Consider the following 19975-nt stretch of genomic DNA (forward strand, 5'->3'; position numbering starts at 1 on the left):
TTCAAGTGGTATAATAGGTGATTGCCCATACATTAGCTCAATTGGCATATATCCACTTGTTGCACTATGTGTCATGTGGTCGACCCATAATGCATATGACAATAACCATAGCAGGTTATGAGGATTTACAACATCCCACATATGTGTGCAGGTTAAAGAATGCGCTCTATGGGCTGAAGCAAGCACCTAGAGCATGGTCTGACAAAATTGGAGAGTATCTTGTCAATATTGGATTTTGTATTTCTGATGTTGATCACTCACTTTATGTGAGAAAGGGAGATGCAAGGTTGGTCATCATAGTCATCTATGTGGATGACTTGATTATTACAGGTGACAGTGACAATGGAATTGCTAAAGTTAAGGACTTCTTGAAGAAGAAGTTTGAGATGAAAGATTTGGGTGAGCTGAGATACTTTCTTGGTATTGAGGTGATCAGATGTGATGATGGTATATGGCTATCCCAAAGGCAGTATGGCTTGGATATGTTATCCAAGTATGGTATGACAGCATGTAAGCCTCTTTCAGTACCATTGGAACAAAATGTGAAGTTGAGTACTGATGTTGGGGATGAGATAGAAGACCCTACTATGTTCAGGAGGATAGTAGGAAGTTTGATTTACATGACTATCACAAGGCCAAACTTGAGCTATGATGTTGGCCTTATCAGTCAGTTTATGCAAATGCTTAGAAAGCCTCATTTGGATACAGTTAGACGTATATTGAGGTATGTGAAGTCCACTTTACATTATGGACTTTTTTATGAGGCAGGTAAGGATGTACAAGTCTTTGGATACACAGATGCAGATTGGGCTAGTAGCATGTCAGACAAAAGATCTACGAGTGGATTCATTTTTTCCCTTGGTAGTGCAGCAGTTACATGGAGCAGCAAAAAGCAACCTACAATTGCTTTATCGAGTACAGAGGCCGAGTATAGAGGTGTTGCTATGCCAGCATGTGAGGTGGTATGGCTGCAAAAGTTATTAGATGATTTGGACGTGCAGGGAGATGGTCCATTTGTCATTCATTGTGACAACATGAGCAGCGTACAACTAGCTAGGAATCCAGTGTTTCATGCTAGGACAAAACACATTGAGGTACACTACCACTTTGTGAGAGAGAAGGTACTTGCAGGAGAGATTGACTTGGTATATGTCAGCACACAGGATCAGATAGCTAACATTTTCACAAAGGCATTGGGTGCAGAGAAGCTTCGAAAGTTCCGAAGCTTACTTGGAGTTGCAAAGATAGAGTTGAGCTTGAGGGGGAGTGTTGAGATGGCAAGCTCAACATGTGCGGATATTAATGATGGACCGCCTGGCTAGATGGTTCCGCACGTCTACACTTAGCATGTGGTGGTCATTATGATATTCACATGGCCACTGACTTATCACTTAGTATATTTAGTTTGTTACACCTACCTACAACTGGCAAAGACATAGTGCCAGTCAATTAGTGTAGTCGATTATGCACTGTTTGACTTAGTATGCCACTTTCCTTTATGTTGTATCTTATCTTTACTTTGTGTACATTGTATAATGTGTGGTAGAAGAAGAAGAAACCAGCAAGAAAACGTTTTGGCCTCCATCTCTCTTCTTGTGTTCTTGAGTGAGATTCCTCTTGTGTATACAGTGTGTGTTTGGTGTCGTAGCTCAAGCAAGTCCCCGCACCACACGATTCTTGACAGATACCAGTTGGTAGGGTTCCACTGTTGTTGAATCACTATTGGAGGAACTGTTTGAGGCCACAGTTGTTATGGTTGAACCATCATTTGAGGCACTATCATCTGTGGCGACCACAGTGGATTAGGTGCATTATACTGCGGCACTGTTTACATCTGGGGATAGGGGTACGAAACTGTCCCTAGAATTGCATTTGGTGGGTATACCATTCCTGGCATGGGAGGAGGTAAGACTCCTATTCCTGGAGTCATTGATAGCCTTGCTTCAACTTCGTCATACAATCTTGCACCTTCCATTGCAGCTTGCAGATTGATTGGTCTTCTCAATTCCACGAACTTGTGAACTTCTAGTTGTAGGCCTCTGAGAAACACTCCTTTTTGAATACCTTCGTCCAAATGATAGTTAGTCCATCTCTTCAATATGGATTCCATTCGTGAGACATAAGCTTCTACTCTTTCTCCAGAGGACTGACTTAGGTTCATGAACTCCCCTCGCATCCACTCTTCAAAATCTTCACGCCTGAATTTAGTGAGGAAGGCCAACTTCAGGTCGTCCCATGTGCCAAAAGTTCCTGCTGCTTGTCTCTCATACCACTGAAACGCCGCGCCCTTGAAAGTGGCGGGGAATATTGCTAACCAATGCTTAGGGGTTCTGGCATTGTTAGCCACACATGCTACCATAAACTCTGCTACATGAAGATCAGGGTCTTCATTGTACTCTCCCTTAAAAATTGGCAATGGGACTACATTTGCTGGCCTGTCATCAATATTTCCAGGGCGAATCTGACTAGGAAGGGGACCTTGAGTCACCATGGGAACTTCTGTAAAGAGTTCTTTTAGGGCATCAAAGGAGGCTTCTGCTGCGAGCTCTCAACCTTGATTCTTGCCTTCTCTCTTGTCACGTACCTTTGGACTCGTTCTAACGCTTGCCTCTTGATTGTGTCATTCATCAAGGGCTTGGCTCCAACCAGTTGTTCAGTACTCAACAAAATAGAATCAGAGAGGGCTTCAATCTTTGGGGGATTCTTTGGCCAACATCTCCTCTACTTCCTTCTTTTCAATGTCTCTGAATTCAGCTTTCAAACCACTACAGAGGGGGATATATTCTATTCTGAAAGTATCAAAACTCATTCTTCTTAGGATCATTGTTGTGCCATCATTATAATAATACCAACTTCTGATGGTCTCAACAGTGTATGTTGTGAAAAACACTCTATCTACCAACTTCCAGTGGATTGCTAATTGGACAAACAGAAGATTATCAGAACACCAAGCATCCCACATATCTTGCTGTTGAGCATCCACGAACAAATCCCAACTCTTTTCCTTCTTGTTTTTGTGAACCTCCACAGACCACGACTCCTGAAGCTTCTTCACAATATCCCACTTGATGATGTCTGGAAACTCCTCAATGAATGCTAAATCTTTCAAGGATAGTCATTCTCTCCGCTTCTGCTCTTCAAGTTGTTCCCGAACAATTTGCCACCAAGATGCATGTCTCTGTTGTCTCAATAGGAAGAGGAAATAGTCCACCGCATAGAGCTTGCATCATGATGGTAATATGTTTCTGCCATTGTGGGATGAACTTCTTGTGGAAAGTGGCTTTGATAATGAGAATCTCCAACTCTTCAATGGAAGAAAGAACTTTGCAAACATCCATTGAATTCTTTTCTTCTTGGCAATGCCATTTCTAGTATTTTCAGCCTCTTCTGATGCTAGTTGATGGCAAGTTTCCCCCGCTGCGCACCAAAAACATGGTGCCCCAAGAGAAACACCATAGAAAAGGGGACTCTACTGTAAGAAAATCTATCTTGTAATATTAACAAGCTTTTATTTCATTCTTTTGATGACCAAAACAGAGAAAACATCAAATCTTCACGCAGCATCATAGTAGATATCTCCCACGGATTTGATTGAATCAACCATAATCTTCAACATCTTCATAAAATCCATCAATAGAACAAAGAACATAAAAGCATACACCATTTTTGAATGGAAATCAATCACATATTATTCATCTTCAATGTCTTCATAGTTCTCTCTCTCAATCTCTCATATACAGTTACATTGTTTTGATAGAATTGGCTATCTCTGACTCTCTCTCTCTCTCTCTCTCTCTCTCTCTCTCTCTCTCTCTCTCTCTCTCTCTCTCTCTCTCTCTCTCTCTCTCTCTCTCTCTCTCTCTCTCTCTCTCTCTCTCTCTCTCTCTCTCTCTCTCTCTCTCTCTCTCTCTCTCTCTCTCTCTCTCTCAATAGTACATCATCTCCTCACTACAATACTCAATGATGACTCTCAATAATCCTTCTTAGGTCGTTGATAGACCTCACAAGAGATATGTCCGTGTCGAAGAGGTACCAGAGCCACTACAGTAGCCCTTCATATCTCGCTTCTGTCTCTGTCACTCCAGTCTTCTCTTCAGTCTTCAGCAGCTGCTTCTTCCATTTGTTTTAGCTCTTTTGAACTTAAATTCATCCTTTCCAAAATTTAGGAAACTTTTTCAAAGTCACACATACATTCCACAGAACACTTACAAAAGATCTATAGAATAGAAACAGAGCAGAGACAGAATAGAGGTAGAGGCTCTACAGAAGATTTACAGACAGAAGGTCATCATAGAACAACAAATCCTCATAACTCATACTAAAACCATTCCAAACTATAAAAAACTATTCAATAAACTTCCAAAAGATTTTAACCTTCATCAATCATCAATCCATGCTTCATACAAAAGAAAATCAAAACAAAACAGAAGCTATACAGAAGGTATCAGAACCAATCAGAACCTCAACAGAACCTATCAGAACGTCACAAAGCCTCATATTTCTACTAAAAATCATCATGAACTTCCAAAAAATAATCAATATCATCCAAAACACTCTCAAACACTTCCATTAACAACCATACATCACTCTAAATCCATCAAAAATCAACCATTCAGACCTCAAAAACAACAAAAATTAGTATTTTTCCACTCTCAACATGGGCCTATCGAACAACCTATAAAACAACAATAGGACAAACTCCCTTTAAGTTAACCTACAGGAATCAGGCCATTCTACCTATATAGAGTTCCTTCTCTCGAGCCTGAGAGTATCCATCCACGAGAAATGGGACAAAAAGAAGGCATGGACGGAGTGCTTGATTGAGCTAGAACACTTATCAGAGACTCAACTTCTAGCCACCCATGTGTTGATTTGCGAAAAGGCATGCTGCAAGAGTTGGTTTGACAAGCACGTCAAGTAATGAGAATTTGAGCAGGGTGACTTAGTGTTGTTGTACTCAATAAAAGGCCATAAACAGAATATGAAGTTCAAGGGATGAGGGCCTTTTCGAGTTTGCACTATTAGCCAAATCGGCAATGTAGAGCTCAAGAGCCTAGATGGAGAGGGCATAGGCTTCTTCAATGGTAGCCCCATAAAGAAGTACTACCCTCCTACACATCCACTGCATGAACCTCCCATGCTAGAGTCCCCTGTGAAGGTCCGAGTTGCCACAATAGCAGAACTTGATGAGTAGGAGGAAGAGCTAGTAGCACCTGCTTACCTGCACATAACGGTCACTGACCAACAAACACATGCTTTCCATGCATTGATCGATATGAGGGAGTTGATTTTAATATCTTAACTCACAATCATTGGACTCAAATTGTCCGACCACAACTATAACCCACCAACACCAAACTTAGCCCATTTGGGGGCCAATCATATGCCATTTTAGGAAAGTACAAAGTTGCAATCTCTATCAAGTCTGAAAGCATACCCATAATCTTTTATGTGCTATTGAACACAAATTGTTGTTAGGATGCTCATTTAAAAAGCAAGCACATTATAATGTTGACTACAAGTCACAACGTATTCACCTTGCTATTGGCAATGTATGAATAGTCACAGCTTTCAGCAAGGGCAGTATGACTCCATCAAAGCTTGTGAGGCCACTAGTAGAGAAACCCACCACCAAGTCTAAGGAGGGGGATCCAGACTTGTCACAACCCGCCACGCCACACCATGAGCCTACTGCTAAGATCAAAGCTAAAACCCCTGAACCATAGTTCAATTGGGTGCCTAAACATCGAGGACTGCCGCGTAGGAGCATGCAACCACGACCTCGCAAGCCTAGGAACTCATACTCAAAACCTAGGAGGCAACGAAGAAACTATGGACACCGATGATGAACAGCCAAGCTGTGATAGGTCCCCAAAACCTTATTGCAAGCACAAGGCTGTTACGAGGGCAATACCTGGATATGGGTACCTAAAACCAAGAGATCCGACGGCTCTATTCAAACACCACCCTCAAACTTGACCACACAAGTCCGCACAATAGATCAAGTACTAAAGCTACAAAAAGCTCAAGCTGGGAAGCCCATAGACCCCAACACCCTTAAGCCTACAAAACCTCAATGAGTCAATTGATCGAAACTGTAGTTTTTGTTGACTCCAAACCAATCCAACCTAGCACTACTAGTGCCCCTAAAGCCTCACAGACATCTGGCTATACAATGTTAGAATCTCAAACCATGCTTAGTCCACAATAAGCTAAACCACACACTCAAGACCAACCGCAATCGCAGACGTCAACCTGTTGAGCTATCGAGTCCTAGTCAAACCCTAACCTGTAGTAGGTCTTAAACCCTCTTACAAATGACGATCGATTCTTACCTTCACCCCATAGACTTAGTTCAAAATACCAGGGATGACTTGGTTGGTTGCCTTCGGCATTTGGATGCCATGTTTACCACACTTGCTAAAAGCTATGACTGATTAGACCTAGGTCTTTTAGATGAGCCTTTAGCAACGAAGGCATGCACATTTCCTTGCTGATGGGAAGAATCAAAATTTGTATTCATTAAGGCTCCCCAGGCAACTAAGGAACTCATTGTCACTGAGGTTTCCCGTGAACAAGCATGCAAGCAACGCCTAATTACGTCTTACAACAAGGGCATGGTTCTTGCCATCGACCAAGAAATTGAGGAGTTGAAACAGTTGGCTACCAACAACAACTCCTCTTTCTTGTGATAATGGTACACTCTCCAACTTCAATGGGAGCAAAAGGGCTACCAAATCATGACAAATGCTGAGTAGAGATATGCAATCAAGTCCTCAGAATATGACCCAACTTATATAGCCCCAACCTCCTATAGGATGTTGACTACCATTCACAAATGGCCTCTCGAAGAGCACATCATGATTGACCCTTACCTAGATCACATTTTGACAGAGGAGGAGTTATACATTGCTAGTAGAATAGGCTGTGGTGATTTCCTAATGGATGTCCTCACCTAGCTCACTCATGTCAACATCCAACATGGACCACTATTCTAACATGGAGTACAACCTGAACTTCTACACTTGGCTCATGCAAAAGTGAAACACCATGAGCATGTGCTGAATGGTCTTAACCCTTCAACTTCTAATCTTAGGAAGGATGTTTCTCATTTCCAAAGAGGGAGGGGATAAGGAGAAAAAAGGGCTAAGGTGGAAAAATATACTTTAAGGAAAAACATACTACTTTAAGAAAATTCTCATGGACCTTCATTGGATTGTGTGAATTGTGAAGAAAAAATCCATATTTGTACTTAAGCTTTTCGTTTTTCTATAAGCACACAATCACTCTCTACTTATTATCTTAAGAAAATTAATGGTGAGTTGTGGTGTTATGACAAGAACCCACAATGATAGGACAAGAAAAGAGCAACAAACTTTCATTCTCAAAAGAGAAATAAGCTAAATATGTGGGGAGAAGGGCTTTCAACTAGTTTAGGTTCAGGGATGTCCTAAACTTGGAGGATGTGGCCATGGAGGAACACGCCATAAGACCCGTGGGTGGAGAATCCTTGGCCTCCAAAGCAAGTAAGAAGTCGTCATCGAAGGCATCAACCATCGGGTTTGGAGGGGTATTGATGGTGGCGATCATCAGAGAGGCTTTGGGGGAAGTACAAGAGAAGACGGTGAGTTAGCAAAACACTAGACATGTCCCCTCCCCACCAAGAACATGAACAATCTAGTGAGAGGATGGAGAGTGATGAACAAGAGAGCAAGAATAAAGAGAGAACAAACCTGCAAAGAGTTCGAAGAGAATCCAAGAACACCAAAGATTAAAGAAAGAAAAAAGAAAAGGAGGAGGCAAAAAGAATAAAAGAGGAATCCAAGAGGGCTAAGGAGGAGAAGAGGAGGAAAGAAAAGGAAGAAGCCGAGGAGTTAAGGAGGAGAGAAAAAGAAGACATGCCCCTGGCCATCCACATATTAGTGGAGTAGCCCTCAAGGGAAGAAGAGTTGGTTGCCATGAGCCCACCTAGATACGAAGGCCCCAATACTAGCACCCAAGTGCTAGAGGCTACAGCAGTGCCAGTTACGGAGGGCAAGGTAAAGGCTTATTGTACCCATTTCCATCCAACCTAGTGCCGATCACCCCACCAACCACAACCACCCAGGGCTCTACACCCAAAGTTGATGCCATCAACATCATGGCATGGGTGCAGTTTTTGGTCAACAAAGAAATGGCCCAAGAGGGAGGTGAAGGAGTTCCAGTGATAAGGACAAAGAGACCACCACAACAACATATCCTAAGTTGAGGCAGGATCCTAAAAGGCGGAAAATTAAAACATCCACAACCACTACCCCCACCGCACTGTCGTCGTCCACGAACTATAATGACTATGTTCAAGAACTTTGGTCACAACTTGAGAGAGTAAAAGAAGAAAAGAAAATAGCTATTGCTGAGTTAGAGGCTGAGAAGGAGACCATGACATCCCTTCAACTAGAAAAAACTTGTCAAGTGGCCATGTGCCAAAGAGAAATAAATGAGCTAAAGGAGGAGCTCAAGGCCAAGGAAGGAGGAGAGGAAAGGTGGCAAGCAAACCTCACTGAAGAAACACAGGGTCTCATGAACATGCAACGCCTAAACAAAGAGCTAATAGTGTTGTACGAAGAGCTGCAAGGGGAGATAAAAAAATGTTCAAAACGCCACGGAGTTGTTGGAAGAAGTGAGAGAGGAGAAAGCACGAAGGTATAAAAAATACATAGAAATTTTGAAGAATAAGGTTGCCTTAGAGCTAAAAGAGCAGAAAGATTGGAAAGGGAAATTGAGAAACAAGAATAAAGGATGATAGTCCTAGCTCAAAGGTAGGGAGAGAGCTTTGAAGAAATGAAAAAGAAGGTAGAAGAATGGACAACCAGAAGTGAAAGAAGAGTACAAGATGTAGCGCTTGTCTAGCTCGTGCTGCATAAGGGGACAAAGTGCTCATAGAGAGCAAAGCAGAGGCCATGCAAGTGAGCTTAGAGATCCAAAAATGTGCCTTCCTCAACACTATCATGGACATCACCCAAATGGAAGAAGCAGAGGCTATTGATTCATTGAAAAGAAAGTTGGGGACTTCCTACAGGGCCTTGAGACAGGGGTTGTATATGCCACCACAAGCAGTAGGAGTCATCCTAAGCCTACAAGACTAGAGGAACTATTTGCTAAGGGCAAGCTTGACGATGCATGAAGTGGATGCCTTGGGATTCAACAAAGGAGCACCATAGGAACATAGGGAGGAGGAGGAGGCAAAGCACTTTGAAATGGGACAACAAGAGGAGGAGCTACTCCCACAACCTCCTTTCCCATGACCTGAGGAGCAACAACATGTGGACACCCCTATTTCCAGAAAAGCCAAACTCAAAAAGAGGAGGAAGAAAATGCTAGAGCAAGCACGAAGAAGTCTAAATGCTCAACCAACAGTAATGCTAGCAGCGCCCATCCCATGAGAGATTTTTGTTGTTTTTGAGGTTTGAATGGTTGATTTTTTATGGATTTAGAGTAATGTATGGTTGTTAATGGAAGTGTTTGAGAGTATTTTGGATTATATTGATTATGTTTTGGAAGTTCATGATGATTTTTAGTAGAAATATGAGGCTCTATGATATTCTGATAGGTTTTGTTGAGGTTCTAATTGGTTCTGATACCTTCTGTATAGCTTCTATTTTGTTCTGATTTTCTTCTGTATGAAGCATGGATTGATGATTGATGAAGGTTAAAATCTTTTGGAAGTTTATTGAATAGTTTTTTATAGTTTGGAATGGTTTTAGTATGAGTTATGAGGATTTATTGTTCTGTGATGACCTTCTGTAACCCTCTGTAAATCTTCTGTAAAGCCTCTGTCTCTGCTCTGTTTTTGTTCTATAGATCTTTTGTAAGTGTTCTGTGGAATGTATGTGTGACTTTAAAAAAGTTTCCTAGCTTTTGGAAAGGATGAATCTAAGTTCAAAAGAGATAAAACAAATGGAAGAAGCAGCTGCTGAAGACTGAAGAGAAGACTGGAGTGACAGAAACAGAAGCGAGATATGAAGGGCTACTGTAGTGGCTCTAGTGCCTCTTCGACACAAACATACCTCTTGCGAGGTCTATCAATGACCTAAGAAGGATTATTGAGAGTCATCATTGAGTATTGTAGTGAGGATATGATGTACTATTGATAGAGAGAGAGAGAGAGAGAGTCAGAGATAGCCAATTCTATCAAAACAATGTAACTGTATATGAGAGATTGAGAGAGAGAACTATGAAGACATTGAAGATGAATACTATGTGATTGATTTCCATTCAAAAATGGTGTATGCTTTTATGTTCTTTGTTCTATTGATGGATTTTATGAAGATGTTGAAGATTATGGTTGATTCAATCAAATCCGTGGGAGATATCTACTATGATGCTGCGTGAAGATTTGTTGTTTTCTCTGTTTTGGTCATCAAAAGAATGAAATAAAAGCTTGTTGATGTTACAAGATAGATTTTCTTACAGTAGAATTCCCTTTTTCTTGGTGTTCCTCTCGGGGCTCCAGCCCATAAGTCTAGCATCAGTTTGTTGTCCCAATTGTTGTGCGAGACAGAGACTACTTTAGTCAAGACGTTCACTAAGATCTTATTAGTAAACTCAGCTTGGCCATTCTCTTGAGGATAGTACGGTGAGGATTTTTTATGGATGATCAGAAAGGTCGATAGGAGGTGAGCAATCACTTCGTTAATGAAGTGTGTGCCTTGATCACTAACTACTTAAATGGGGCAGCCAAATCGTGAGATAACCTACTCCCAAAGGAACTTAGCAGTGGTTCTAGTATCATTTTTCCTTGTGGCTCATGCTTCTGCCCACTTTATGAGATAGTCGATAGCAACAATGATGTATTTGGCTTGAGAGTACTATGCTGCAGGGCTAATTGGCCAAATGAAGTCAATTTTCCATTTCTCAAATGGTTGTCTTGCAATGATTGGACTTAGCTCCAATTCTGTCCTTGAAAACGGGTACCATGGTCCATAGGCACTCGTAACAGTGCTTTACAAATCGTCTTGTATCTCAAAAAAAGTAGGCCACCACAGTTGAGATTGTAGCACCTTACACGCCATTGTGTCTCCACCGCTAAAATGCCCTCCTGCAATTCTATCATGTGCTTCTGCAAGTACATAATGCATCTCATGTTCGCACATGCATCTACACAGTAAGCTGTCTCTTGCCCCAACCTATAAATTTGTCTTGCTATCAACTGATATGGTTGTATTTTAAGGATGAGTTGCCTAAGTCTAGCCTTCTCAATGGGTCTTTCACATAGTCTGTGCTTAAGCACTTAGACTATGTCATTTGCTGAGTATGGCATCAGGTAAGCTCTAAACAAGTCATGTTCGCTAGACAAGTTAAACATATGCGCATCAGGAAAGTCATCTGTGATGCCCTATCTAGTGGCTTCTCCTGTGGATATGCGAGACATACGGTCGGCCATGTAGTGTTGCTTCCCTTTGTGTACAACCACAAAGAAGTCAAACTCGAGAAGCAAAAATTAGCCATCAAGCAATGTGTCCCATAGTATGGGTTTGTTAATAAGATAAAACAAGGCTTGATGGTCAACAAAGAAGACAAAAAGTGTAGCCAAAAGGTAATGTCAAAATTTCCTTACTGCAAACACCATAGCTAACCCTTTTCTCTCCATAGTGGAGTAGTTCATTTAAGTATCCGTGAGTTGTCTGCTAGCAAAGCTCACTGGATAGTCTAAATTTTGTTCACCAGTTTGGCAAAACACAGCTCCCACAACAAACTTCGAGGCGTCAATGTGAACATGGAAGTTATCGTCTAGTGTTAACCCTCAGACGAACAAGGTGGAAAATCCAAAAAATCTACAACAGAAGTCGCCAAGGCAAAAGTCAAACAGAAGATGAAGGCACGCCAAGAAAACACAAGAAGTGCAAAAAATTCCTAAATCAAGGAGAGAGGCGCATAAGAAAAAGCACAAGTCAAGACTTTTGTAAAAGAGCGCAAGGCGCACCATGGTTTATTTTGTAAAAGAGCATCGGGCTCTCACCCGTGCAAATTGTAAATGGTTAGAGGCACGGGTTAAAGCCATGCCAATAGGGAAAGAGGAGGAGAAGAGTTGGAGGAATGGGCCAAGCCCGGACCAAAAAGGGAATGACCGCCCAAAGGGAATTATGGTTAGGGTTTTGTATATAAAGTTGAAAAGTGAATGAGAAGCTCATTCTTGTGTGTGGCCAAAAGTAGCTCTCTTCTTCTTCTTCTTCTTCTTGCTTGCTTGAGATTGTGCTTGAGAGAGGGAGTATGAGAGTGTGAGAGTGTGAGGCAGTGAGTGTGTGAGGGTGAGGAACCGTGGTGGAGAAGCTCTCCATCTTCTTCTCTCTTCTTCTCTTCTCTTCTCTTCTCTTCTCTTTCTCGCAGCATTGGAGCATGGAGCTTGAGGATCGAGCTCGCTTGAAGCTTGCATTTGGATCGTGGACCTACCAGAGTGCTCAGGAGAGGAGGCAACTCGATTGGGCATGGAGGTAAGCTCACTACACTCTTAGAGAGAGATAGCACATCGGCCATGTGAGAGGTAGCAATTAGTGCTCGGCTTGAAACGCTTGAAAGAATAAGTGATTCGTGGGTCTTGCTAGTTAAGCTTGAGCTTGTCTCTACATCTAGTCTAGGGATCTTAGGATTAGTGTTGTGGTTAGATCCTTCTTCGACCCTTCATATGCGCATTGGCATTCCTCGGTCCATTCAAATATCACCAGCAATTTGTATAGATGTCTAGCAATTAATACATAGTTCAACACAAATCGTTGATAGTACCCTATATAGCCTAGGAAGCACCGAACTCCCTTGTAATCAAGCAGTGGTGGAAGATCGACAATAACCCTAACTTTTAAGAAGTCGGTGGCAATCCCATTCTTTGATACCATGTACCTCAGGATGCATCCATGCTTTACCTAGAACTGGCACTTCAAGGGGCTCAATGAGAGACAATACAGTCTACATCTTTTAAAGGTGTTCCTTCCAATTAGAGTGGACACATAAATTGTCAACGAATACCTCTAACTCTTGTCTAAACGTGTCTTTGAAAATGGCACACATGAGCCTCTGGAATGTGGCCAGTGCGTTCATCAACCCGAAGGGCATGACTATGTAGGCAAAGATGCCCCACTTGGTAGTGAATGCAGTCTTGTGCCTATCATCTAGATGAACTTACACCTGATTGTATCCTAAGAACTTGTCCAAGAAATTGTAGGCCTCCTTACCATCTACACTCTTGAGCATATCCTTTATGTACAGCAACGGATAATTGTCTCTCTTCGTGGTAGCATTGACTTTCTTGTAATTGATGCACACTTTGATCTTTCCATTCTTCTTCATTACAATCACTATGGGTGACACCCAATCCGTGTGCTTGATTTCATAAATGAATCCTTCTCTTAACAGCTTATCAATTTCCTTTTTGACAACATGAGCATGTTTCGGATTCATCAAGTTTGACCGGTGTAGCATCGGGTGTCATCGGGATGTTATGAGTCACTACACTCGAGTCTACCCCTTTCAACTCATCAAGAGACCAAGCAAATACATCTATGTACTCTCGCAGGGGAGTAATAAGAGTTGCATCCTCTTCCTCAATCAAGTCCTCGGCTAGAAAAACAGGTTGGGGCATCTCCCCTTCCTTAGCTAGATTGACCTCCTTGACTTTGGCAGGTCCTTCTATAGGCTCCCTCACTTGCCCTTGTCTTTTGGCTCCTAACAAGACCACTACCCTTTCATCTTTCTTAAATCTTGTGAATCATTTCGGCAGGTCTTATGGCTTCCTCTGCTCCTCAACTTGTAGATCCCTATGCTATTTCCTTTTTTCCTCCTTCAACCTTCGGTGCCTTACATGGACTAGTAGATCTCATTTAGTGCATTTGGTCTTAGGTGGTCGGGGTATCTCAGGATCACTATCAAAGCTTACTTCCAACTCGCAATAGAACTCTCCATCTTACCTAGAAGAGGAAGTCTCACTCGAAGGTCGTAGCTTCGATGGTGATTCCATTCTGAGTACTAGTGCAGCACTTGGTTGGGCAAGAGACATGCTCGTTCATAATCAATTGCTCCTATGTGCCCCAACTAGGTGCAATTGCAATCCATTCACATGACTCCTTTCTCGATTTTGAAGATGTTCTTCTTCTCTGGTTTAAAGTCTACTCATATTTGTTCAGTCACGTGCCTCTTAGTGTCATACTCTATCATGCCAATCTCTTCTTTACTCTCGCTAGAGAGGAACAACAGTTTTTGTACTCATCATCTGAACCGTCCTCATTCGACTACTCTCATCTCCTAAGTCTTGATACTATGTTTCCTTGTCATCGATGACTAAGGCCCAATTGTACATCAAGTTTAGGTCGTGCACCTTGGTCCATTGCCACTTGGGTTCATCCAAGAGATCCTTGAGTGGTTTAAGATTTGTGGTTGGGTTACCAACTAATTTGTCTGTGAGGTGCTCTAAGGCCTCGTGGAGGTCTTGCTTGTTATTCAGGACATGGAATGTGACAAAGGTGAGTTACCCATACGAGCTTCCAGCCATCATGTAGACTGGTACTGAGGGCGTGTCTCTAGGCTCACTGACTACCTTAGCAGCTTGCTCATATTCCTCATTATCCGAGAATGGCAGATTGATTGTGGCTAGCACATGCATCCAATCTCGCTCATCCTCAAGGCAAGGGATATAATTGGTCAGCAATTTGTAAGATTTTCTAATCTAAGTGTCGCCCTTTAGCATAGCTGAGATGGTGTCTAGGTTGACTGGTGTAGTCTTCCACCAAGTATCCATATCCACTTTTACCGCTTCCATCAAATTGCCCAAGAAGATTAGATTGTTCCCCCTGTCTTTATAGACCATTTTTGCTCGCGGTCAAATGGTGGGTTTAGGAATGTTAGCCAAGCTAATTCCATTGTTTGTGTAGACTTTCTTTTTGTCCATCCCCATCATCTCGTAGACGTCCCTCTTTGGCCTCTTCTTCGACTTGTCCACCAGTTGTAGGGCCTTCTCCACGATTGTGGACTAAATGCGATGTCCACCCTTCTAGTGGTGTCTCCTTGCTTGATGGTTACTGTGATGTTGTTCCTTTGGGCATCGAAGGTCCTCAAGAACTCTGTGCATTTGCTATTATCGATGTCCTGCCCAACCTTCTCCAGGTACTTGGCAAGATTACATCGTTCTATCATCTACCCAACGGCCTCTTTAGATGTCACTAATCCTTCAAGATTGTGGATGTTGCAGTATTTTAGTTGGTTGAACATGTGCATCTCCATGGCTAAGCTATATCTTCTATGTTTCTCCTTCAAGAAGGGGAGCTTGCTGGCTTTATTCTATTGACCTTCCATTAGGGTTCCTGTCACCACACAATAGACCACAATTAGTTTTCTTTAAAGGATACTTCTTGCATGGAAGGTAAAGTGACTAGAAAGATTAGTGTTTGATGATGAAGGGTATAAACCACAAAATGAGAACTCTCACATCCATCAATCCATAAATTTTTACAAGTTCATTCTTCCCATTAAAATTCAAATCTTGTTTCAAGTTTTCATCCATTTTCCACAATTCCTATTTTGATTTTTCATCCATTTTTCACATTGACCCCCTCGCCCTTGGAAATGATGAAAATCCTTCCTAGGATTGTGGAAATCAAGGTGTATGGACATTCAATGCGTTCATGGAGTGTCTTACTTTTTCAAGAGCTAGTCATGATACTTGGGGTTATACTCTAGGATCACATAACCATCCATATCCTATGGATGAATACCCACTTACGTGATATTAGTTAATACATCAATCAAGAGGTCACCAGAGTTGATTCGACTTGCAATGTGGAGTTTCTCCTCTGTTAAGATCTTATCCAAGTATGGATGGAGCATGATGTTGTTTTCTAATAGTTGATTCCTTATCATGGCTAACACTCTAATTGAGGTTGGGACCACATATGTTTGGTCATACTCGGAAATCTTGAAGGGATGTCATTGCTCCTCATTGGTCATGGTTTGATAACCCTCTTGAGCCCATGAAATGCACAAAGTGTACCACTTGCGAAAGAATTTGGACTTAGACTCGACTAATCGTTGTTGGAGTTGAGCAAGTTCTTGTGTGGTGGCATGGGAATTTTGCTTCTTAATTGCAAATTCAAAGGATTAATTTAGATTGCACGAGATGTACTAGGAATAGAACGCAAGGAAGATACTACACTATTCGAAAGAATTTATGATTTGTTTTTGGATCAAATATGACTTTACCAAGAGCTAGATTTAGGGACTATGATTTTTGTAATAATAAATATTTAACTAGTTATAATTTTGAACCCAATTTATATTAAACTGATAGAACCTCTGATCGATGAATACAAACGCTAATTCTTTGAAAAATCATGAGATAGAATTATTAGAATACTTTTTGTAATAAAATATCCAAGGGTTTTAAATCTAGTGAATTAATGGTAGACAAGGACCTAGAGAATTCTGCTAAGAAAAAAAGAAAAAGATCATCATGCAAGTTTGCTCTTGAAGATGGAAGTTTTTAGAAAAATAAAGCTCTTGTTAAAATTGATGTTGGGCTAAATCTGAAGGGAAAGAGTAATTTGAGAGGATTATTGAAATATATTACCACTTACGCTAAGTTTAGCCTTGATATTGTTATTCTAGAAAAAGGGTTTGTCTTAAAAGGAAAAACGTTAAAATTATTGTGTATAATACATTTGAGAAAGCTATTTGTGGCTGTAAATTAGATTTTGATTTTTCTAAAATTATTAGTATAAAGATGGATAATCGGGTACAGATCATTGAGACTGAGGTACTATTTTGATGGACACATAACGCCGTGACTAAGGCAGTGTTTCTTGATGGCACTAGACCTTCCCAAGGTCATGCATGAATAAAACCTACTGCAAGGGGTTTTTGTTTTTTGCATTAGTGAGTATGGACTGATCACGACGTGAAAGGTCCCATCGTAGGGAATTCTAGTTGGCAGAGGAGATGAGGATACCAAGGGGGCTTTGGTCACAATTCCTTAGACTCTTATGAATTGTCAATTACCCTTGGAACCTAGATAGTATTCTGGGAGTCCAGATACAGTCTAGGGAGTGAACTTGGTGGGAATAATGCCCTTGGCTTGATGTTATGTCCAGATATTTTAGGAAACTTTGTAAAAAGATATTTTTCTTAAGGGAACTATTGAGAAAGAATTGCTTACAATATTTTTGTGTTGTGAAATAAAGATGTGTAACAAATTTGTATCAAGAGATAATCAAAGAAGTTGTTTTTATATGTCAAACCTAAAGTGGTAGGTAATTGGGTGATTAAAAGTACTCTATCGAAGAAAGCAGATGGATGGATTTTTGACGGGTCCAGACCTATGGTTGGGTGGTCTTAGTTAATCAAGAGCTTTTCTCAAAAGAAAAATTACATTAGTGAATAGGCAAACGAATGGCCATTAGATATTAGGAAAAATTTGACTTGCATTATTTTAGGGGGCTAGAATGGGATTTTGCCCTCAGGTAGAAGGGTCAATGCGCTCCACTCCCCTTCGTTTCCCATTCTCCTTGAACTAAGTGCATTGCAAATCCACTTTTGTTTGAGTAATCTTGTGAGAAGTGGGAACTTAAAAAATACTAATGCTAGTCGACCGACAGGTGCTGTGACCAATAATAAGAACCTAGAACTCAGGTTTTGTCATGATCTTTAGCTACTTTTGAGCCTTGCAAGCTTTGTGGAATTGGAGCTAATTCCTCCTTAATCTTTGGAGAATTTAAAGGAATTGGAAAAATAGGTGGATCTTCTAAATTAGGTGGCCAATTTGTCGCTTCTTTCTCCATATGATGATCTTTTGAATGTCTTGGTAGGAAACTTTCCCATATTGGAGTCCCAACGTCATCATTATTAGGTTTATGCAATACTAGACCCTGATCCTTCTCTAAAATAATTGCTGAATTTGATTGGAAATGTGTGATTGCCCCAATCATTACATTTGTGTTAAAGGTGACATGTTTTGTCTTAGTTGGTCTTATTTCCAAGTTCTTTATGATTTCTACTAAGTTTGTTGCCGAATTAGTAATGCCTTTACCCTTATCTTGGCTTTGTGAAGATGTACCTCTCCATGAACAATCCTTTTCATAATGGCCTTCATGACCACACTTGGCACACAAAGAAAGAAAATCAGTTCTTTTCTACTCATTTGGGAAAAATCTAGCCATGTGTCTAGGTTGCTCACATCTCCAACTCACTACACTTGTCCTTGCATTATTATTACTTCTAAAATTAGGGATGGTCTTCTCTCATTTCTAGAATATCCTCCTTGTCCTTAATTCCTTGGCATTGGAGGTGTACCCTGAGTAGGCATACCTCTCCGCATAAATGGCTTGTTAGGAGGTCCTATCATTAGATAAGTCATGTTTTGACTATCCATATAGTTATAATTTATTTGCATTTGGATTGCTTACTATCATAGATGAGTAAGCAAACCCAACACTGATCTTCCACATGATTGCTTCTCAAACAATACCTGTAAAATAATTCCTTGATTGATTAGGGACCACTCTACTTGGTGTGGGGCAATGCGTTTGCTAAGTGACTGAAATCATGACATTTCCCACAGCAGGTGTTGGATCTTGGTGGTGTGGGATTCCTTTGATTAGATATTGAGTTTGGTCCCATTGCACTAATAGGTTGGTTGACATTGTAAACTCCCTTCACATTGGGATTTATCTTAACACAATCTCTTTTTCAATGCTTGCCAAAGATTTGGCTATCAGCTTAGCCACCTTAAACTCGTCTAGACTATGACCTTTGATGGTGAGTGATATATTGGGGGTACCAAACACCTGCACTTGTTATATATGTAGCTTGAGAAGTTACTAGAGCTCCTACATACGATGTGCTCGCTTCCATGGATGGTGACATACTTGAGGGAACTAATCTAAGGTTAGTGTATAACCCTTTCTCCTCCACTATCCCACCATCGTGGTTTGGTCTTTGCATATGTTATAGGCATGTTATGGACCATACAACCCAAAAAGAAAACAGGAAGACCAATGAAGCCCAAGTCGAAAAGTGAATAGAGAAGCTCATTCTACCTAGGCGAGAAAAGTGGAAGAGAAGGAAAGCTCAGAAAAAATGTGGGAGAGCACCAAATATTCTAGCAAGGTGCTCCAAACGTTCCAGTAAGGAAAGCATAGGGTGCAATGCAATTCATTTTATAAGAGTACTAGGTTCCCTCCTATGCAAATTGTAAAGTCTAAACGAATATAGGTGAAGGGATAAGACAATTAGAATGGGGAAAGAGGACCTTGGCAAGATGCTCAGTCATGTAAAAAAGGGGGTGTCCAAGGGATTTAGGGCTTGTATATGAACCCAAAAAGTGAATGAGAAGCTCATTCCTTGATGTGTGGCAAGAGTGGTCTCTTCTTCTTCTCTTCTTCTCTCCTTCTTGCTTGCTTGTGTGAGCTTGAGAGAGGGGGTGTGAGAGTGTGTGAGGGCAAGGGATCTTTGAGAAGAAGCTCTCCATCATCTCCTCTCTTCTTCTTCTCTTCTCTTATCTCGTGCACGACTATAGAGGATGGAGCTTGGAGGTGGAGGCTTGAGGTTGCTTGAGCTTGCATCTCAAATCGTGGAGCTACTGGTTTGCTTGAGGGAGGAGGCAACTCATTCGAGCATCATGGTAAGCTCATTAGATCCCTGTAGGATCGAATGTGCATCGACTAGGTGAGAGATATGTTCTAGCTTGAAATGCTCGAACTGATAAGCAGTCCATGGGTCTTGGTGGATAAGAGTGAGCTCGCATTACATTTTGGTTCCATTGCTGGGACCAACAGATTCAAGCCTGAGCACTTGCACGCTTCAAATCGAGCATCAAAGTAGGGTTTCATCCCCAAAGACCGGTATTGGATATAGGTTAATCTTCAAAACAAGTAAGTATTTTGGGTTTTTGATGAGTAGACAAGTAGGATAAATCATTTTGGTATTTGGGTTTTGATTTTTGTTGCATTTAGAGTAGGAT

This window comes from Lygodium microphyllum, chromosome 1 (genome assembly GCF_053477565.2).
Source record: "Lygodium microphyllum isolate KBCC chromosome 1, Lygodium_microphyllum_v1.1.10, whole genome shotgun sequence".
In the NCBI taxonomy this organism is placed as follows: Eukaryota; Viridiplantae; Streptophyta; class Polypodiopsida; order Schizaeales; family Lygodiaceae; genus Lygodium; species Lygodium microphyllum.